The sequence below is a fragment of the Oryctolagus cuniculus genome, unplaced genomic scaffold (assembly GCF_964237555.1).
Source record: "Oryctolagus cuniculus unplaced genomic scaffold, mOryCun1.1 SCAFFOLD_83, whole genome shotgun sequence".
NCBI classification, from domain to species: Eukaryota; Metazoa; Chordata; class Mammalia; order Lagomorpha; family Leporidae; genus Oryctolagus; species Oryctolagus cuniculus.
In genome coordinates this window covers 316,219-339,377 of record NW_027208362.1, presented here as the reverse complement: position 1 = coordinate 339,377, position 23,159 = coordinate 316,219, and the positions used below count along the sequence as shown (strand labels likewise).

General features: G+C 37.3%; 1 long non-coding RNA gene and 1 other non-coding gene across 3 annotated transcripts in view; both read right to left on the bottom strand.

Annotated features, from left to right (window-relative positions):
• Positions 1 to 8,153, bottom strand: part of LOC127488235 (uncharacterized) — a 59,148-nt gene extending 50,995 nt beyond the window's left edge. For both annotated transcript variants that reach the window (XR_011386118.1, XR_011386119.1), the window contains exon 1: positions 8,045 to 8,153. This is a non-coding gene — a long non-coding RNA (uncharacterized lncRNA). The remainder of the gene's footprint in view (positions 1 to 8,044) is intronic.
• A 6,218-nt stretch (positions 8,154 to 14,371) lies between these two features.
• LOC127488240 (U6 spliceosomal RNA) lies at positions 14,372 to 14,477 on the bottom strand. The gene has a single exon (XR_007915788.1). It is a non-coding gene; the product is annotated as a U6 spliceosomal RNA (small nuclear RNA).
• Between the last annotated feature and the right edge of the window lie 8,682 nt (positions 14,478 to 23,159).

The following is a 23,159-nucleotide window of genomic DNA, read 5'->3' as shown; positions in this document are numbered from 1 at the left end:
AAAGCGGTCTGCACCCTAATGTTTATCGCAGCACAATTCACAATAGCCAAGACCTGGAACCAACCTAAATGCCCATCAACGGTAGACTGGATAAAGAAATTATGGGATATGTATTCTTTAGAATACTATACCACAGTAAGAAACAATGAAATCCAGTAATTTGCAACAAAATGGAGGAATCGGGAACACATTATGCTGAGTGAAGTAAGCCAGTCCCAAATGGACAAATACCAGATGTTCTCCCTGATCGGTGACAACTGACTGAACAACAAATAGGAAACCTGTTGAAGTGAAATGGACACTATGAGAAACGGTGACTTGATCAGCATAGCCCTGACTGTTAATGAACAACTTAATACATTATCCCTCTTAGTAGTTTTTTTGTCTGTTCTACTTAATATGACTGGTTTAATTCTGTAATTAATACACAGTTATTCTTAAGTGTTGAAAATTAACTGAAATGTGATCCCTGTTAAACATAAGAGTGGGAATAAGAGAGGGAAGAGATGTATAATTTGGGACATGCTCAAGCTGACTTGCCCCAAATGGTAGAGTTAGAAACATACCAGGGGATTCCAATTCAATCCCATCAAGGTGGCATGAACCAATGCCATCTCACTATTCCAAGTGATCAATTTCAGTTCACAATTGATCATAATGAAAGGACTAAGAGTCAAAGGGAGCACATAAACAAGTCTAGTACCTGCTAACACTAACCGATAGAATAAATAAAGGGGAGAGTGATCCAACATGGCAAGTGAGATACTCAGCAGACTCATAGAATGGCAGATGTCCTAAAAAGCACTCTGGCCTCAGAATCAGCCCTAAAGGCATTTGGATCTGGCTGAAAAGCCCATGAGAGTATTTCAGGCATGGAAAGCCAAGGCACTCTGGCAAAAAGATCTCTGTGAGTGAGATCCCAGTGGAAAGAACAGGTCTTCAAAGAGGGAGGTGCCTTTCTCTGAAGGGAGGAGAGAACCTCCACTTTGACTATGACCTTGTCTAAACAAGATAAGAGTCGGAGAACTCAGAGGGCTTCCATAGCCTTGGAAACTCATGACTGGTGCATAGCGAGATTATTGATGCCATAAACAGGAGTGTCAGTTTGTAAAGTCAACAACAGGAGTCACTGTGCACTTACTCCTCATGTAGGATCTCTGTCCTTAGTGTGCTGTGCACTGGGGCTTAATGCTATAACGAGTACTCAAACAGTTTATTTCACTTTGTGTTTCTATGGGGGTGCAAACGATTGAAATCTTTACTTAATGTACACTAAACTGATCTTCTGTAAAAAAAAAAAAAAGAAAAAAAGAAATTATCAATTCCCAACTTGACTCTCACTGGGATTAAACATGACAATAGGTCTGCTCTGATTTCATCATCATTTAAAAAAATCATCTATTATTTTTCACTTTATGTTTCTGTGTGGGAGCAAACTGTTGAAATCCATACTTAATGTATACTAAGCTGATCTTCTGTATATTAAGATAATTGAAAATGAATCATGATGTGAATGGAAGGGGAGAGGGAGTGGGAAATGGGAGGGTTGTGGGTGGGAGGGATGGTATGGGGGGGAAGCCATTGTAATCCATAAGTCGTACTTTGGAAAATTATATGCATTAAATAAAAGTTAAAAAAAAAAAGATAATCGAAAATGAATCTTGATGTGAATGGAAGGGGAGAGGGAGTGGGAAAGGGGAGGGTTGTGGGTGGGAGGGACGGTATGGGGGGGAAAGCCATTGTAACCCATGAGTCGTACTTTGGAAATTTATATTCATTAAATAAAAGATAAAAAAAAAAGAAATTATCAATTCCCAACTTGACTCTCACTGGGATTAAACATGACAATAGGTCTGATCTGATTTCATCATCATTTAAAAAATCATCTATCATTTTTCACTTTATGTTTCTGTGTGGGAGCAAACTGTTGAAATCTTTACTTAATGTATACTAAGCTGATCTTCTGTATATTAAGATAATTGAAAATGAATCTTGATGTGAATGGAAGGGGAGAGGGAGTGGGAAAGGGGAGGGTTGCAGGTGGGAGGGATGTTATGGGGGGGAAGCCATTGTAATCCATAAGTCATACTTTGGAAATTTATATTCATTAAATAAAAGTTAAAAAAATTATCATATGTAAAAATTAAAATTGCATTTATCCAACACAAGTACTAATTACCCATTGCTGTTTCATTGAGCACTGATTACCCAGAAATCTGTTAAAATAAATTGCAAAATAATTTCAGCAAGTCACAAAGCAATATTTTTAAGGCTAGTGAACATCCTAGATTCAAAGAAAAATTAGTTGCCCTCCCTCTTTTTTTTAAAGAATATCTCAGGCCCCATGACATCATAGTCTCAGGCCCCACGACATCATAGTCTACCAGCCATGTGGGGCTGCTTTTGAAACAAAGGTTTAGGCAGCTGACACAGTTCCCACTCTAGATTTTCCTGTCTGCCTTGCTCAAGATAAAGACAAAAGAGCCATCAGAAGGGTGAGATACCTAATTTGTTTCTCAATAAGCAGGGAGCCCAAGGATGGGATTACCACTCCCTTGCTATTCTTATGGTAAAACTGAAACAAGAGAGGGACAAAAGACCAATTGGAAATCATGGAGACAACCATTAAGACGAGGAGAGCAGGCTTTGGAACAGGCCTGGTTCTAAGATAAAGTCCGAATTCCTAGGCACAAGGGGGATATATAGTGAGCTGAGATAGTGAAGTTGGGACCACACATGTGGAAGGCAGAGGTTTAGGTAAGGCCAGTAGTAGCCAGAGGCACTTTCCCTCCCAGTGACGAGAGGTATTGAATTGTCAATGGAGAGAGAAAAAAAAAAAAAAACAGCCCTAGGGAGTACTCTACCTAGAGATATCTGGCCATGCCTGCATGGGAGCATCAGGCCATGTTGACTGGAAGAGAGTGCAGAGAAAGGCCATGGTCACCCATTTACAGGGAAGACTGTGCACACCAGGGCCTAGCAGGACTGGCCACGGGGTTGGGTAAGCACGCTGTTTACAAGATGGCGACAGGGAATCTAAGAGAGGGGAATAACCATAAAGGGGTGGCCACATGGGCAGAATTGGAGGCTCGGTGGGTTGAGGCAGCACTAGGCCTTTAGGGGTTGCCACCACACCTGAAGACTCCACCTTCGTTTTAACTGCCTCTGGGGATTTATGAGCCTCCCTCAGGCCAGCACAGGCTGTCTGATGATCAGCATTCATTTCTTCCCAAACAAGCATCTTAACAAACTGATACAGAAGGTGCCCAGCTGGGAACTTTTTTTTTAACTTTTATTTAATGAATATAAATTTCCAAAGTACAGCTTATGGAGTACAATGGCTTCCCTCCCCCATAACTTCCCTCCCACCCGCAAACCTCCCCTTTCCTGCTCCCTCTCCCCTTCCATTCACATCAAGATTCATTTTCAATTCTCTTTATATACAGAAGATCAGTTTAGTATATATTAAGGAAATATTTCAACAGTTTGCACCCACATAGCAACACAAAGTGAAAAATACTGTTTGAGTACTAGTTATAGCATTAAATCACAATGTACAGCACATTAAGGACAGAGAGCCTACATGAGGAGTAAGTGCACAGTGACTCCTGTTGTTGACTTAACGAATTGACAATCTTGTTTATGGCATCAGTAGTCTCCCTAGGCTCTTGTCATGAGTTGCCAAGGCTATGGAAGCCTTTTGTCTTCACTGACTCTAGTCATATTTAGACAAGGTCGTAGTCAGAGTGGAAGTTCTCTCCTCCCTTCAGAGAAAGGTACCTCCTTCTTTGAAGACCTGTTCTTTCCACTGGGATCTCACTCACAGGGATCTTTCATTTAGGTCATTTTTTTTTTGCCAGAGCATCTTGGCTTTCCATGCCTGAAATACTCTCATGGGCTTTTCAGCCAGATGCGAATGCCTTAAAGGGCTAATTCTGAGGCCAGAGTGCTGTTTAGGACATCCGCCATTCTATGAGTCTGCTGTGTATCTCACTTCCCATGTTGAAGATTCCTCCATCTTGTTGCAAATGACCGGGTTTCATTGTTTTTGACTGCTGTATAGTATTCCACAGAGTACATGTCCCTTAATTTCTTTATCCAGTCTACTGTTGAGGGGCATTTGGGTTGGTTCCAGGTCTTAGCTATTGTGAATTGAGCAGCAATAAACATTAATATGCAGACAGCTTTTTTGTTTGCCAATTTTATTTCCTTTGGGTAAATTCCAAGGAGTGGGATGGCTGGGTTGTATGGTAGGGTTATATTCAGGTTTCTGAGGAATCCCTGATTGACTTCCATAGTGGCTTAACAAGTTTGCATTCCCACCAACAGTGGGTTAGTGTCCCTTTTCCCCCACATCCTCTCCAGCATCTATTGTTGGTAGATTTCTGAATGTGAGCCATTCTAACCGGGGTGAGGTGAAACCTCATTGTGGTTTTGATTTGCATTTCCCTGATGGCTAGTGATCTTAATAAAAGCTAAAATATACACAGTTTATAGTCACATATTACATATAATGAGTATTTCAAAATATTTGAGGAGTGTGAAATTCAAAGACAAATTTACTTTTGTGCAAGAAAATTTGTAATCCATTTATATAAAGGATCTTTAAAAACACATTGAAAATCTATTTTAAGTTTTTCTTAATATAAATCATTTAATTCCACTTTATGTGAAATTTTACAGTATCATTATACATATTGTTTTGAAATATGTATGTATTGTGTAATGGCTTAATAAAGAGAATTAGCGTACATATAAACTTGTACATTTTTCAGGGGTAGAACATTTTCAATCTATTTTCTCAGTAATTTTGGAGATTAAATTACTTTGCATTGACTATAATCACCAGAATTCACTTTTTTCTTTAGCTTCGAGGTCAATACTTCCATATTTTTCTTTCCCTCATAAAGATGATTAAATATGTGTTTGCTTCAACTTAAAGGCAATCTTTCTAGCCTTCATACTGAAAGTTACTCTCTGTCATTATGTTTTATAAAATATTTATTTATTTGTTTGAAAGTCAGGGTTACACAAAGAGAGAAGGAGAGGCAGAAACAGAGAAAGAGGTCTTCCATCTGCTGGTTCACTCCCCAGATGGCCACAATGGCAATTGCTGCACAGATTGAAGCCAGGTACCAGGAGCTTCTTCCAGGTCTCCCATGTAGGTGCAGGGGCCCAAAGACTCGGGCCATCTTCCACTGATTTTTCAGGCCATAGAAGAGAGCTGGATCAGAAGTGGAACAGCTGGGACTCGAACTGATGCCGTATGAGATGCCAGCACTGCAGGCAGTGGCTGTACCTGTTATGAAATAGTGCCAGCCCCTGTCATTATGTGTTAAACTCAAATAATTGCCCATAGTTGAGTTTTTCAAAGTGTTAGAGCTGAGGTAATCTTTGTCCTCTGCATTAGGACCTATCAATTATTTTATTTTTTCTCCAGAGCACTTTAAAAACTTAACTATTTTTACATATATAATTTGTAAAACCATCTTCATATATGCTCTGTGAGGGTGGAGTTTTGCCATTCAGGACACTCCAGTAAATAGAAAAATCAGTTATATGAATCTCATTAGCATCAATAAAATTTGGCAATTAAATAACATCCCCATAAAGAAAAAAATAAAAACTGATGATGAGTACAGATCAGATGATTCAGATGTTGTCAGTAGTAAATAAGGGAATGTCTACCTAAGATATCTGGGAAATTTTAGTTGCTTCTCTAAAATAAATCAGGAGAGACATGGCTCTATGAGGATGTGATAGGTTTTGAGGGCTCATAGTTCTTTTCCAGACATGGAAATGGTAGTTGACGTGCTGAGATTACTAGGCATACAACAGTAAAGAAAAGGAGTGCAATGATTCTGTTACCAATCAGAACATATGGGTTGCAGACATTGAGACACATTTAGCCTGTGTTGGCTGCAGGCCCATGGGGGTTGAAACATTGATAGACAGACAGGGCCTGCATATACAGCGTTTGGAAACACAAGAAAGAATAAAGAGAATGCAGATAAATCAGTGCCTGGAGATAATGTACAGCTTTAAATTATGATGTTAAAATAAAATACTGAAAATCAAAGATTTTTTTTTGTAATCAAAGATTTTTTGTAATCAAAGATTTTTTGTAATCAAAGATTACCTCAGCTCTAACACTTTGAAAACTTTGTCAAGAATAAAAAATATTGAGAGAATATTTAATAAAAGCAAGAGAAAAAGATAACGACAGACATCTATGAAATATCATATAAAGTACCACAAAAAAACAAGGATATAATTTTTTTTAATAAAAATGTTAACAATGTTAACAAGCCATTAAAAAAAAGCATTTAAGGAAACAAATGGGACAGTAACACAAACAACTGTCTCCATAAGTTAAACAAGATCATTATTTTCTAGAGATTATAAGCCTTTTCCAAGATATAAGGAGAAAGCTGTGAAAACCTTAGAGGTAAAAATATGACTACAGAGTTCAAAATTCATTGTATTTTGAAAATCAGTTTCCAAAACAAAAATACAAATTAGAAAAAACTCATATAAACCAAGTAAGTTGAATCACATTTTAAAAATTCCAACAAATCAATAATGAAAAAAGTCTCACAAATCTAGATTTCAGATACAGATTTAAAGAATACCTCAGACTTTCAAAGAGGAAAATGCAAATCTACATTTCCCATACATACTCAAGTGGAAATAAGAAGAAAAAAATTTTTAAATTTCTTTTGGAAAATCAACATTACATTAAAGATGATGCAAATGGACCAGAACTTACTTTTTTTAAAGTACCCCTTCAATAAACACAGCTACAAGTATCTTAAGCAAAATATCAATATAGTAAATGAACTCATTTCATAAAAATGTAACATATCCATAGCAAGCAAGAAGTAATGAAAAATGCAATAGTGGTTACGATTTCCAGACCAGGCATCCAGGAAGTAAACAGTAAAGGGAAATCACACGATCATGTAGATTACGTGTTGAAAAGCATTGGATAAAGTTCAGCATCTAGTACAAAATAAAACTGCTAAGAGAACAAGAGAAAAGTCAGTGATCTCCTTATATGATCAAGAGCAAAAGGAACCTATAAAAAACTACACAGCTAATACAGGATCATTGAAAGTATTTTCCCTGGAAGTAAACTTAGACAATGCCTGCACTTTCTCTCTTCAACTTTCTACTGCAAGAGTGGTCAGGGAAATAAGCAGCAAAAATCAAGCATAAGTTGTAGAGATCAATTCCTATGTAATACAACGTGAATATTTTGGATTATGCTTATATACAGATAATTGATGAAAATCTTTTAAAAAAAACTGATAAATGAGATTACTAGAAAGATCATAAAATCCAGTCATTACTAAGAATCAGTATGAAACAAATAAAAATAATACTAAAGGACAACAGAGACACTTGAAAAAATCTGCAAGAGAAATGGAAGCAAAAGGATTAAATTACCTGTCTCTAAATGTTCTTTAAAGCAATATAAAAACAACTGTAAAGTGCGTCACACATACGATGAAAAATGCTCAGGAGCTAATAAACAGCCTTTAAATTGTTTTTTTTTTCTTCTTCTTCTCCTTTTTCTTTCTTTTTGACAGGCAGAGTGGACAGTCAGAGTGAGAGAGACAGAGAGAAAGGTCTTCCTTTTCCATTGGTTCACCCTGCAATGGCCGCTGTGGCCGGCGCGCTGCACTGATCCGAAGCCAGGAGCCAGGTGCTTCTCCTGGTCTCCCATGTGGGTGCAGGGCCCAAGCACTTGGGCCATCCTCCACTGCACTCCCGGGCCTCAGCAGAGAGCTGCCGTGGAAGAGGGGCAACCGGGACAGAACCCGGTGTGCCAGTGCTGCAAGGCGGAGGATTAGCCTAGTGAGCCATGGCGCCGGCCTAACAGCCTTTAAATTGTTACTGTTCTGAAGCAGGTTACTGCGAACCCAGGTAGGATCCTCGTAGGAAAGACCTTGGAGGCAGGAGTGGGCCCAGCTGGCGGTGGACCAGGGAGGTGAAAACCCCTGCGGTAGGACACAATTTCAGAACGGAACACAGGACTCACCACTTATTTTTCCTTCCCGCAACATCTGAAGTTATCTGTCAGCACTGTGGAGGATGCTGATTGATGCGACTTTGGTAACGTGCATGCTCACGGATATCCACACTGTCCAATCAGGCGTTGGGCGTAAATGCTACGTAATCACGCGAGATCTTGACGCCATAATAGTCTTCCAGCGTCACAGCGGAGAGAGGTCCAGGGCGGGGCCTCTGGTGTTTACTGAATTCTGGTGTAACTCAGCGTCAGGACAGTGCTCCCCTCGGAAGCTGTCATGGTGAGTGTGAGAGTCCCGGCATGCAGACGTGGGGAAGGAGGAGTTGGGGAAAGTTGTGGAGAAGGCTGGTCTGAGGCGGGCCTCCCCAGGGTCCTCTCTGGGAATCTGTGGGCTGCATCTCCTTGCTGGCACGGCCCTTCCCTTGGCCCACTCTGGTCCTCAGTGTCAGGGCTGGGCTGACAGCTGGGACTCCTGGAGTCCTGTCTCCTCACAGCCAGTTGTCGGCTGGGACCAGTTTCTGAGAACCAGTGTTGGTGGCATCCCCGGCCTCCCAGATTGTGCAGTGAGCACGCGATGGACACCAGGGAGAACCCAGACCCTGTGTGTGGGGTTCATGCAGGGGAGGAGTTGTCCTTCATGGAGTGCTCCGTTATTTTTTCCAAGACTGACTTCATTCCCTTGTTTTCTGATTTTGTGAGAAGCAGGGTCTCAGCACAGCTCTTTCTGAGTCTTGCCCCTGCTTTCTGTTGACAATAACAGTGTCCTAGACTAGGTAAATTAAAAACAAAGTTTTATTTGACTCAGGTTTTTGTCCAGGTTATGGGAGGGCAGGAGGACACTGTATATTGATATATGGATGTCATCTTAGCCATCTTACATGGGCAGGCTGTCATCTGCTTCTGAACTTTCAAAATACAAATTTTAGCTGGTCATATTTCTGTTTTAAAAACTGTTTATGGTCCTTGATTATCTTTCCACCTCAAAGATATAAACCCAGATTCCTAAGTTAGTTTTTTTAAGTTTTAGTTTGATAGAGGTGATTTTTTAAAGATTATTTAAGTATAATTGACAGACAAAATTTGTATACATTCAAGGCCTGCAACATGTTTTGCAATGTGGGGGACTTTTACAAGCTTATGGAATAATCACATTATATTTTAAGCCCTTTATCAGAAACCTTTTAGTGTCCCCTTATACATATATATTGTGAAGTGATTAGGACAATTAACTATCTATCACCTTACATAGTTTTTAAAAGATATTTCAGATGTTAACCTGTTGTATCTAATACTGTATTCATATCATTACTGTGCTCTATTATACATCTCAATGTTAATTTATCTCCTAACTGCAAATGTGTCATTCATCTAACATCTTCCAGTTTCTTTCACCCTTAGCCCCTCGCAACCCTCGTTATATTCTGTGCTTATGATTGACTTTCTTAGATTCCACAAATGAGTAGCATTTATTTTTTTGTGAGTATCATGCTCTATCTTTTGATCTGTTGACAGACAATGTGGTTATTTCAATATCTTATTCTTGTAAATAATGCTTCCATGAACATGGATGTTCAGGTGTACCTTTGAGATAGTGATTTTATTTCTTATGGATGCACATAAATTAATGAGATTGTTTTGTCATTTGTTCCATTTTTTAGAGGCATCTCCATAGTGTTTTTCATGGTGGATGTACCAATTTACATTCCTACAACCAATTTATATGTTCCCATTTCTCCACACCTGGTTCAATACTTGTTACCTTTTTTTGTACTTTTTGATAATATCCATTTTTACGTATATGAGATGATAACCATTTTAGTCTTGATGATCCATACTGAGCCCCTATTAGCTGTTTGTGTGTCTTCACTGGAAAAACAGATCAGATCATTTGTCCAAACTGATTAGGTCATTTATCAATTTTTATTATATTTGCTTTTGATTTCTGTATGTCTTATGTATTCTTTCTTTAATCATACTGTTTGCTAATATTTTCTCCCCTTCTTTGCTTTCTGTTTTTGTCTTTTCCTTTAGCATGTAGTTTTTTGTTGTTGTTCTTTACAGTCCTATTTCCTTATTTCATTTTTGTCACCTGTGTTTGGTGTTATATCTAAATCATTGTTGAATTTTTAAGCATTTGTGAAGTGACAAGTTGAAGAGAGTATTTTTTTCTGTCTTTCTCTTTGTGTGTCTCTTTTTTAAGACTAATTAATTTCACCCCCCTCAATGAAACCTTTTATTTAAGGAATGCAAACTTTATGCATTTCATAAGTACATGTTTAGTAACATAGCTATTCTTCCCACCATACCTGCCCTAACACCCACTCTCTCACTCCTCCTCCTCCCTTTCGCATCCCCAGTTCCATTCACCATGAAGACCTATTTTTGACTAACGTTATACACAGAAAACCAACTCTATACTAATCAAAGAGTTCAACAATTTGGACATCAATAAAAAAACTGTTCCTCAACAGTCGAGACAAAGGCTGTTCAAAATCATTGCATCTACAAGTTAATTTCACTTTTTTGTTAGAACCTTAATTTTTAAGAAGCACCCAAGAATGATATGCCTTTTGGGAGCACTTTGACATGTTTATAATAGAACTCTTTGAGGACAGAGTTCCTGCATGGTAAGTTAATGCACAATGAATCTTTTGGTTAATTTAACAATTAACACTCTTATGTATGACATCAGTGATCACCCGAAGTTCTTGGCGTGAGCTGCCTAGGCTATGGAAGCATTTTGAACCTACAAACTCCATCAGTATTTAGACAAAGCCATAAACAAAGTGGAAGTTATCTCCTCCCTCATTCTTTGATGACTACTTCTTTCCTCTGAGGTTTCACCCGCCGAGTTCCTTCATGTAAGACATTTATTGCCACAATATCTTGGCTGTCCATTCCTGAAATGCTCTCATGGGTATTTCAGCCAGGCTAGAATACCTTAAGGGCTGATTCTGAGGTCATAGTGCTATTTAAAGTGATTGTTTGTTATTTTGTGAGTCTGCTGTGTGGAATGCTTCCCATGTTGGAGCATTCACCTCTTTTAATTTCTTTATTATTATTACCAGAACCTCAATCCTATTCATATGATAACTTTAGCACTTAAGATGGTATTTTTACCCCCAGCTTAAGGGATATGGGACCTCATGGAAAGTTTTTAACCTGTACCCTTAGAAGTAAGACTGTAGGAATGTATGTGGAGCTTTACAGCCAGAAACTTCATACACTTCATAATTACAACTTTAAGTATATGGTGATCCTTCCCATCATACCCATCCTCTCACCCATACTTCCAGACTACTCTTCCTTCTTCCTCTCTTATTTCCACTCTTTACTGAGATCTATTTTCAATTGACTTTATATACAAGAGTTCAAAAAATAATATAAAAAATGCTCTTCCACTATCAAGACAAGAGCTGTTCAAGTCACTGCTTCTCAAAGTGTCAATTTCACTTCTACAGATCAGCTTTTAGGTGCTCTACTAGTTATCACAGGTTAGGGAGAATATGTGGTATTTGTCTTTTGGGGACTGGCTCATTACACTAAGTATAATGTTTTCCAGATTCTTCCATTTTGTTGGAAATGACTAAATTTCATTTTTAGCACTATGTAGTATTCCATAGTGTACATATCCCATAATTTATTTTCCCAGTCTTCAGTTGATGGGCATTTGGGATGATTCAATGTATCAGTTATTGTGAATTGAGCTGCAATGAACACGGGTGTGAAGATAATTCTTTCATATGATGGTTTCATTTTCCTCGGGTACTTTCCAAGAAGTAGAATAACTGGGTCATATGGTAGACCTATATTTAGATTTCTGAGGTATCTTCATTCTGTTTTTCATAGTGGCTGTGCCAATTTACATTCCCAGCAACAGTAGATTAGGGTACCTTTTTTCCCACATCCTTGCCAGCATTTGTTGTTTGTTGATTTCTGTATGAATGGCATTCTAACAGGGGTGAGGTGAAACCTCCTGGTGGTTTTGATTTGCATTTCTCTAATGACTAGTGTTTGAGCATTTTTTTCCTGTGTCTGTTGGCCATTTGCATTTCCTCTTTAGAAAATGTCTGGGTAAGTCTTTTGCTCATTTCTTCACTGGATTGTTTGTTTTGTTGTTGTTAAGTTTCTTGATCTCTTTATATAGTCTAGTTATTAATCCTTTTTCCATTGCATTCTGTTAGTTGTCTCATCAGTTTCCTGAGTGTTTCTTTTGCAGTACAGGAACTTTTCAACTTGATGAAATCCCACTTTTGAATTTTTGCTTTGATTGCTTGTGCCTCTGGGTTTTTTTTTTTTTTTCAAGAAGTCTTTGCTTATGCCAATGTCTTGCAGAGTTTCCCAAATATTCTCTAATAAGTTGATGTTATCAGGTCATAGATTTAGGTTTTAATCCATTTTGAGTGGATTTTTGTATAAGGTGCAAGATGAGGGTCCTGCTTCATACTTTTGCATATGGAAATCCAGTTTTCTAAGCACCATTTGTTGAAGAGGCTGTATTTGATCCAGGGATTGATTTTAGTTCCTTTGTCAAATTTAAGTTGGTTATAGATGTTTGGATTGACTTCTGGCATGCCTATTGTGTTCCATTAGTCTATACATCTGTTTTTGTATAAGTACCAGAATGTTTTGATTATAACCACCGTGTAGTGTGTCTTGAAATGTGGTATGTAAAAGCTATTTAGATAATTGACACCAAATCTGAGTTAGATTATGGCTGTTAGTTCCTAGTCTTACATAGAATGCTGGGGTGACTGTAGTACACTGTAAAGTATTCTATACTTTATAAGCAAATAGAACAACAGTGTTCCAAGGCTTGATCATGAAGTGCGATTCCAGAGAAGGGAGAATGTTGCCTACCCTGATTTGATCAGTAGCCACTGTTTTCAGTGATTAAAATTTCACATTGTAGCCCATATATATGTATAACTATAGACAAAATAAAAACTCAAAAAGCACCTCACTCAGTGTTTAAAATTAAGGAGTGTTAAAATATTTAAATTAGTATCACAGCTAAAATTATGATGTTTGCAAGCAGTTTATTAAGAGAAACAATCTGGAAATTACTGAATTGATATTTTGTCATGGTACATGGTTTGGTTAGGAATCAAAAATTTCCTTAAATTGGTGATTAATACATCTTTTACATTGTTTCACATAAGAAAAATGAGATATTTCTCAAGCATAAGTGGAATTAATTTGAATTAGAGCAATTGAACAATCTCAAGCAATAAATGAGGAATTAAATGGTGTAAGAATTTCTAGAATCATATGCATAGTTCTTTCACACAAAAACATTGTCCATGAATTTAAGTTCCCTCATATTATAGTTTTATATATTTTTAACCAAATTGAGGGTGTTTTAATTTCATATTCTACAAAGCATGTGAAACTCTCTCATATTTGTGTTTTTTTCTTTTTTTTTAACTTTTATTTAATGAATATAAATTTCCAAAGTACGGCTTATGGATTACAATGGCTTCCCCCCCATACCGTCCCTCCCACCCGCAACCCTCCCCTTTCCCATTCCCTCTCCCCTTCCATTCACATGAGGATTCATTTTTGATTCTCTTTATATACAGAAGATCAGTTTAGCATACATTAAGTAAAGATTTCAACAGTTTGTTCCCACACAGAAACATAAATTGAAAAATAATAGATGATTTTTTAAATGATGATGAAATCAGATCAGACCTATTGTCATGTTTAATCCCAGTGAGAGTCTATTTGTTTTTTTAAGATTTATTTTATTTATTTGAAAGACAGAGCTACATAGAGAGGCAGAGAGAGAGAGAGAGAGAGAGGTCTTCCATCTGCTGGTTCATTCCCCAGATGGCTGCAACAGCCAGGGCTGTGCCAATTCAAACCAGGAGCAAGGAGCTTCTTCCAGGTCTCCCACTCAGGTGCAGAGGCACAGGATTTGAGCCATCTTCTACTGCTATCCCAGGCCACAGCAGAGAGCTGGATAGGAAGTAGAGCAGCTGGGACTAGAACCAGTGCCCATAGGGTATGCTGCCACTTCAGGCCAGGGCTTTAACCTGCTGTGCCACAGTGCCAGCTCCAACTCCCTCATATTTGTTAATTTTCACTTTATTCTGTGAAGACCAAACTCAGGATGCTATCTGCCTAGACCTAACTGCCCCATGTTTTAAGTGAGTATTCCACACTTTCTAAAATTTTTGGAATTACATAATGATTACCACAGTCTAATATAAGCACATTTTGTTAATTTCAAATAATCAGTATTATTCACAATAAATCCTCATTCACCATCAGCAACAGAGAGGCACTAATTTACTAATTTAAAATCTGTTTTCAGAGATTGAACTTTTTTTTTTAAATATGGAATGCTTCATGAATTTGCGTGTCATCCTTGCACAGGGGCCATGCTAATCTTCTCTGTATCGCCCAATTTTAGTATATGTGTTGCCGAAGCGAGCACAGAGATTGAACTTTTTTGGATGTGTCCTAAAATTGGAATCATAGAGTCTTACAGTATTTGGGGTTTTACTTTTGATTTCTTTTTTCTTGTGAATTTCACTAGATCTGTAGTCTGTCATTTCATAATTAATTATGATTGCCAAACAGCATACCATTATGAAAGATGTACTTCATAACATATTTTCTTATACTTCGGTATTTGTGTTGCTTTTGCATTTAGCTTTCATGAATATTGCTGCTGTGAGCCTTTGTGTGCATGTGGATTTTGAATATTTTAGTGGCATAGCTGGGAGAGAAACTGCTGAGGCAATAAATTGCCCATTGTAGAGTTTTTTTTTTCTTTCTTTATGTGATTTCTTTGGCAGAATCCTCTACTCAACTGATGAATAGAAGTGTTAACAGTATCTGTGCCTTATTCCCATTTATTGAAGTCTGCTATAGATTTCCTATATGTGCCTTTCTTGTGGAAATGCTCTTCAATTCATAGTTTGTTTATGGTTTTAACGATAAGGCGAATTCAGTCAAATTTTTCTTGATTAATGTGATTAATGAACCTTTACTTTCATTTATTAACATAGCTTATATATTAATGCTTATCATTAGTAGTAGTAGTATGTTAATTTGAGTGGCAGAGATGGACACAGCTCCTAACTCCCGGTTCACTTGCCAGATGTCTGTGATGACCAGATCTGTACACTGTAACTGGAACCAGAACCAGAAGCCATACTTATAATCCTAGCCTCCTAAGTAAGTAGCAGAGACCCAATTATTTGTCACATCATGACTTGTCATATTTAACATTGACAGGAAACTTGAGTCAGGAGCCAGAATTGAACCCAAATACTGTAGTATGAGATGTGGACATCTTTTTTTTTATTATTTTTTTAAAGAGGCAGAGTGGACAGTGAGAGAGAGACAGAGAGAAAGGTCTTCCTTTTTCCATCAGTTCACCCCGCAATGGCTGCTGTGACTGGCATGCTGCTGCAGCTGGCGAAACTGCACTGATCCAAAGCCAGGAGCCAGATGCTTCCTCCTGGTCTCCCATGAGGGTGCAGGGCCCAAGGACTTGGGCCATCCTCCACTGCATTCTTGGGTCATAGCAGAGAGCTGGACTGGAAGAGGAGCAATCAGGACAGAATCTGGCACCCTAACCAGGACTAGAACCTGGTATGCCGGTGTCACAGGCAGAGGATTAGCCTATTGAGCCACAGCACTGGCAGGGATGCAGGCATCTTAAACAGCATTTTTACTGAGAGACCAAATGCTCACCCTTAGCTTCTCTATTCCATTACTTTGATCTTTGCATCTGTGTTCATGCTACTTCCACAATTTTTGATTACATTTCCTTTTGAATTAAGGGATTGTGAGACTTCCATCATTAATATTATTTTTGAGAATATGTTGGGCATTTGGATCCTTTGTCATTCCATATGGATTTTCTGTTTTTTTTTATTTTATTTTTAAATATAACTATTGGAGTATTATAAGGAATCATTTGAATCTATAAATCAATGATATCATTTTTATTATTTTTATTTTCAATTATTTACATAAGGTGAACAAATTTGATGTTTCTTATATACAGATTTAGGAGCATTGTGATACATCCTGCCCTAGCCTCTCTCCTACCCATGCTACCAACCTCTCTACAGCCTTCTTTTCTTATTTTTTCTTTTCATAGTTACATTGACTTACTTTCAGTTTATGTTACTTAGCCTTCCACTGAGCAAACAATTCAACAAGTAGTAAGTACAAAAAAAAAAAAAAAACTATTCCTCAATAGTATAAACAAGGGTTATAAACAATAGTTAAATCTCAAAATGTCAATTTCATTCATATAATATACAGTTTTGTACTCTGTATCATAGTTACTACAAATCAGGGAAAATACAGGATATTTGTCATTTTGGGGGACTGACTTATTTTATTAATCATAATGGCTTCCAGGTCCATTTGTTTTATTACAAAAGGCAGGAATTCATTATTTTAAGGCTGAGTACTATTCCATAGTGTGTGTGTGTGTATCACATTTTCTTTATCAAGTCATCAGTTGATTGCCATCTGGGATGATTTCACATCTTAGCTATTGTGAATTGTGCTGCAATAAACATGGGGGTACAGATCACTCTTTCATATGCCAATTTTATATCTTGTGGGTACATCCCCAGGAGTGGGTTGTCTGGGTCATATGGTGAATATATTGTCAGATTACAGAGAAAATATGGTACTGTCACCAATAATGGTTATACTACTTTATGTCATAACAAAAGTGTACTAGGGTGCCTTTTATCCCTCATCCTCACCAATATCTATTTATTTATTTATCTATCTATTTACTTATTTATTTTTGGATGATAGGTATTCTAACTGGAATGTGGTGAAACTTCACTGTAATTTTTTAAGCTTTATTTATTTATTTGAAAGAATTACAGAGAAAGAGAGGCACAGGCAGAGAGAGAATGTTCCATCTACTAGTTCACTTCCCAAGCAGCTGTAATGATCAGTTCTGGGCCAGATCAAAAGCATCAGCTAGGGGCTTCATTTGGATCTCCCACATGGTATAGGGGCCCAAGGACATGGGCCATCTTCCACAACTTTCTAAGGTGAATTAGCAAGAAGCTGGATCAGAAGTGGAACAACTGGGACTCATATTGCTGCTCACAACGATGCTGCAGGAGATAGCTTCACATGCTACAAGGACAGTCTGGCCTCTCATTGTGTTATATATTTGCATTTCCCTGGTGGCTAGTGATTCTGAGAACTTTTTTATTGTTGTCCATTTGAATTTCATCCTTTGAAAAATGTTTGTTCATGTCCTTTGCCCATTTATTAACTGGATTGTTTGTTTTGTTTATGTTAAGCTTCTTGAACTCTTAATACATTCTGGATATTAATCCTTTATTTCATAATTTGGAAATAATTTAACCAATTCCATTAATTACCTCTTCACTTTGCTGAGTGTTTCCTATGCAGTCTAGGGTCCTTTTAGCTTAAGTTAATTCCATTTGTGTATTTGCTTCTATTACCTGTAATTCTGTGGTCTTTTCCAAGAACACATTTCCAATGCCAATGCCTTGCAATTTCCTTAATGTCTTCTTCTAGTAATTTGATTGTATCAGGACATAGATTTAGATAGACATAGATTTAGATTAGGACATAGATTTTGAGTTGATTGTTGTATGAGATGTAATGTAGGGGTCTTGTTTCATGCTTCTGTATGAGTAGATATAATTTTCTGACATAATTTGTTGAAAAGACTCTTTTTTTACAAGAGATTAATTTTAGCTCATTTGTGAAAGATTAGTTGGTTGTAGATGGGTATTTCCATATATTAAATCTTCCAATCCAATCCACAGATATGGAAGAGTTTTCCATTTTTTTGTGTGTCTTCTTCTATTTCTTTTTTTTAATGTTTTTAATTTTTATTATAGAGATTTTTCACATCCTGGGTTAAATTTATACAAGGTATTTAAATTTTTAGCAAATATTGGGAATGATACTGATCTTACAAGTTCATTCTCAGCCATGGAATTTTCTTTGTATACAAATGTTATTAATTTTTGTGTGTTGATTTTATTTTCTGCAACTTTACCAAACACTGTTATGAGTTCCAATAGTCTCTTGGTGGAGTCTTTTGGTTTCACTATATATAGGGACATGCCATCTGCAAACAAGGATAATTATTCTACTTTCTCCTTTCCTTTAATTTCTTTTTCTTACTAATGGCTCTGGATAAATCTTTGAAAACTATATTGAATACTAATGATGAGAGTGGACATCCATGTCTGGTTCTGGATCTTAGTGGAAAAGCTGCAAACTTCTCCACATTCAGTATAAGGCTTGCTATGAGTTTGTAATATATTGCCTTGATTGTGTTGAAGAATAAAGACTTTTATCATTAGATGATATATTTTATCAAATGATTTTTCAGCATCTATTAAGATAATCTTATAAATTTTATTGTTACATTTGTTAATGTGATGTGTAATATTTATTTATTTCCATATGTTGAACCATTCTTGCATACCAGAGATAAATTCAACTTGTCCAGGTGAATGCTCTTGCTGACATGTCATTGGATTCAGTTAACTGTTATTTTGTTGGGGTCTTTATATCTGTTCATCAGGAATATTCATCTATGAGTATCTTTCTTATATCTTTTTCTGCTTTAGGAATTTAGGTGATGCTGGCCTCATAGATGTAGTTTGGGAGGATTACTTCCTTTTCAAATATTTTGAATAGTTTGAGAATTGGAATTAGTTCCTCTTTACAAATTTGCTAGAATTCAGCAGTGAAGCCACCTGGTGCTGGGCTTTCCTTTATCTGGAGGTTGTTTATTTCTGAGTTAAACTCCCTGTTGGTTATTGGTCTGTTTAAGAGTTCTATACCTTCAGGAACCAATTATGCCAAATAAAACAACAGAGTGACTATTCTCAGGCAATAAGTAAATGCTTGTGAGGATGCATAGAAACAGGAGCACTTACAATTTGTTAATGAGAATGAACTTCACTACAGCCACTCTGGAGACCAGTATAGATGTTCCACACAAAATTTAAAAAAAAGCTCTGATTTATGATGCAGCTATCCCACATCTAGTCATATGTTTGAATGAAATGAAATTAACACATAAAAGAGAACCTGTGCTCTCATGCCTGGCTTTATACACAGTAACGAGGTATGGAATCAATGTAGATGTCAGTTGATTCATGAATAGGAGAAGAAAATTCAATACATAGAGACAACAGAATATTTTTGAGCCATGGATAGAATGAAATTCTAACATTACCCAAATATGGATCCAACTGGAAATTATTATATTAAGTGAAATCAGCCAATATTTCCCAAAAGAAAGTTGAAAACAATGTGTTATCACACTTATATGAAAGTTTAATAAAAAAATATCTGAAATTGTAATAATAACTACTGAAGATTAGGCATTATGGGGTCAGGGTAGAGAAAGGTTGGATAAAGAGTGTCAAAACATAGAATTAATAAATTTTAATATTCCATAGTACAGTAGGATAACTATAGCTTATAATAATAAAGTTGATGTTTACTTTTTTGAAAACAAATCCATTGGAAATGGGGCAGGCAGGCCTCAAACCGGAACCCATATGTGATGCCCACACCACAAGCAGAGACTTAGCATACTAAACCACAATTCCAGCCCATGCACCTCCTTTTCTTGAGTTTGATTCTTTAGGTCCAATTAACTTCATGATGGAAGAATTCCTAAATCAACAATTCAGATATCAGATCTTAGAGACTGACCATTCCTCCCACCATGGGGTCAACCAGCCCAATGTTGGAAAGCGGAGAAACTCCACCTGATGGTGACGTGGACCATAAACTTAATCATTCCTTCCATAAATTGTATCCTCAGTATCTGATGGGTCCCTGGAGCCCATTAAGAGGGTCTCAAGGCATGCAGATCCTTGAGTACCATCTCCCAGATATGGCCCTACTTGTAGAGCAAGTCCAGGGGATTGGTCTCACACACCTAACTTTGAAGACTGCCCATGAAGATTCAGATTTCTTCCATGCCACCACACTCCTCCACCCAGAACATCATCCACACTGTCAGGTGATGTGTCTCTTCACAGCCCATGAGGATATCACCCTCACCTATGCCCAGGTCTTCCTATACCATCCACATAGGCTCCAAAGCACTCTGCACGCTCCAATGCACATGTTAATCACTTCTAACTTTCAGCTTCTATAGTAATTGGATGATTATTGAAGAATTTCAAGTTATCTGTGTTATAATTCAGATTAATAAACAGGAATGCTTCTCTATACAAATATATGTGCTCATGCATATATACATAAAGATATCTTCCTTCTCAGTTTGAATGTGTTTTCATTCTTGCCTAATTAGTCTCATTAAGTCTCCTAGGGCTATGTAGATTACAAATGGTGAAAGTTTTCTTTCATTATTTATTATGTTGAGATAGTTTTCTAGTACTAATTTTTTGAGTCTCTTTATCATGAAAAGGTGTTGTGACTTTTTTTGCTGTATCAGTTTAAATGGTCATATTTTCCCCTTCATTCTGATAATGTGGCATTATGACAATGATTCATTTTCATAAGTTGAACTAACCTTGCTTTCTAAGAATAAATCCTTTCTGTAGAATCTTTTAAACAAGCAGTTGCATTTATTTTGGAATTGTTTTGTACAGATTTATTGTATCAAAATGCATAATAGGTATGAATTTTTGGGATCCCTCTTTTTCTTTTTCTTTTTTTTTTTGACAGGCAGAATGTACAGTGAGAGAGAGAGAGAGACAAAGAGAAAGGTCTTCCTTTTCTGTCGGTTCACCCCCCAATGGCCGCTGCGGCTGGCACACTGCGGCTGGTACACCATGCTGATCCGAAGCCAGGAGCCAGGTGCTTCTCCTGGTCTCCCATGCAGGTGCAGGGCCCAAGGACTTGGGCCATCCTCCACTGCACTTCCAGGCCACAGAGGAGAGCTGAACTGGAAGAGGAGCAACCGGGGCAGAATCTAGCACCCCGACCAGGACTAGAACCTGGGGTGCCAGTGCCACAGGCAGAGGATTAGCCTATTGAGCCGTGGCACCAGCTTGGGCTCCCTCTTTTTCTAGCAGCTTTGCCTGCCATTCTTATTAGGGTATTGTTTTCCTCTTATAATAAATTAGAAATGTTTCCTTCCTTAATTTTCTGTTTGGAAAGAATTGTTATTAATTATTTTGTATTTTTTTTAAATTCATCCATGAATGCATTCGTCCTCAGCTTTATCTCCATTCTGGGGTTTCATTATTAATTCATGTGTATCTCTTATTAATTTTCTCATTAATTATAATTTGATTTAAATTTTTATAACTTTTTTAAATCTCAAGATATCTATTTCACTCCATTACATTATATTTTATTTTATTTTATTTTATTTTTTTTTAGGTTGAATGTCTTTTATTTTTTTTTTATTTTTTTATTTTTTTTTTAATTTCTTTTTTTTTATTTTTTTTTTATTTTTTTTTATCTTTTATTTAATGAATATAAATTTCCAAAGTACGTCTCATGGGTTACAATGGCTTTCCCCCCCATACCGTCCCTCCCACCCACCACCCTCCCCTTTCCCACTCCCTCTCCCCTTCCATTCACATCAAGATTCATTTCGATTATCTTAGTATACAGAAGATCAGCTTAGTATACCTTAAGTAAGGATTTCAACAGTTTGTTCCCACACAGAAACATAAAGTGAAAAATAATAGATGATTTTTTTTAAATGATGATGAAATCAGATCAGACCTATTGTCATGTTTAATCCCAGTGAGAGTCAAGTTGGGAATTGATAGTTTCTTTTCTTTTTTTTTTTTTTTTAACAGAAGATCAGTTTAGTGTACATTAAGTAAAGATTTCAACAGTTTGCACCCCCATAGAAACACAAAGTGAAATATACTGTTTGAGTACTCGTTATAGCATTAAGCCTCAGTGTACAGCACATTAAGGACAGAGATCCTACATGAGGAGTAAGTGCACAGTGACTCCTGTTGTTGACTTTACCAATTGACACTCCTGTCTATGGCATCAGTAGTCTCCCTATGCTCCAGTCATGAGTTTCCAAGGCTATGGAAGCCCTCTGAGTTCTCCGATTCTTATCTTGTTTAGACAAGGTCATAGTCAAAGTGGAGGTTCTCTCCTCCCTTCAGAGAAAGGCACCTCCCTCTTTGAAGACCTGTTCTTTCCACTGGGATCTCACTCACAGAGATCTTTTTGCCAGAGTGTCTTGGCTTTCCATGCCTGAAATACTCTCATGGGCTTTTCAGCCAGATCGGAATGCCTTTAGGGCTGATTCTGAGGCCAGAGTGCTATTTAGGACATCTGCCATTCTATGAGTCTGCTGAGTATCTCACTTCCCATGTTGGATCACTCTCCCCTTTATTTATTCTATCGGTTAGTGTTAGCAGATACTAGACTCCATTACATTATATTTTAGATACTATGTTAGTTATCCCAGATCCAGGAACACATATGGTATCTATCATCTCAATATTGTCTTATCTCGCTCAGTATAATGGCTTTCAGTTGTGACCATCTCGTTACAAAAGACAGGATTTCATCTTTTTCTCAGCTGAGTAATATTGCATAGTGTAAATATAACAAAATTTCTCTAGCCAGTCATCAGTTTATGGGCATCAGCATTGATTCTGTCTTAGCTATTGTCAATTGTGTTGTAGTAAACATGGAGGTTCAGGTAACTCATCTACTGTTTTGTTTTGTGTAAATTCCCAGGAGCGTGATGGTCTGATGGCTACACTGTATGGTAGGTCTATATTCAGATCTCTGAGATCTCTGTCTTCCACAGTGGTTGCACCAGTTTACATTTCCACCAACAGTGTACCAGGGTACTATTTTACCTACATGCTCTTCAGCATTTGTTGATTTCTGTATGTGGGCTGTTCTAACTGGGGTGAGATGAAACCTCATTGTGGTTTTGATTTGCATTTCCCTAATGGTTAGTGACCCTGAACATTTTCTAAGTGTCTGTTGGCCACTTGAATTTCCTTTCTTGAAAAATGCCTGTTCAACTACTGTCCCATTTCTTAACTTGGTTTGCTGTTATTGTTGCTGTTGTTGTTGAGTTTTGTAGTTTGCAAATAATTTCTTTGATTCTGTCCATTACCTCTTACTTATGCTGACTGGTTCTTTTGCAGTGAAGAAGATT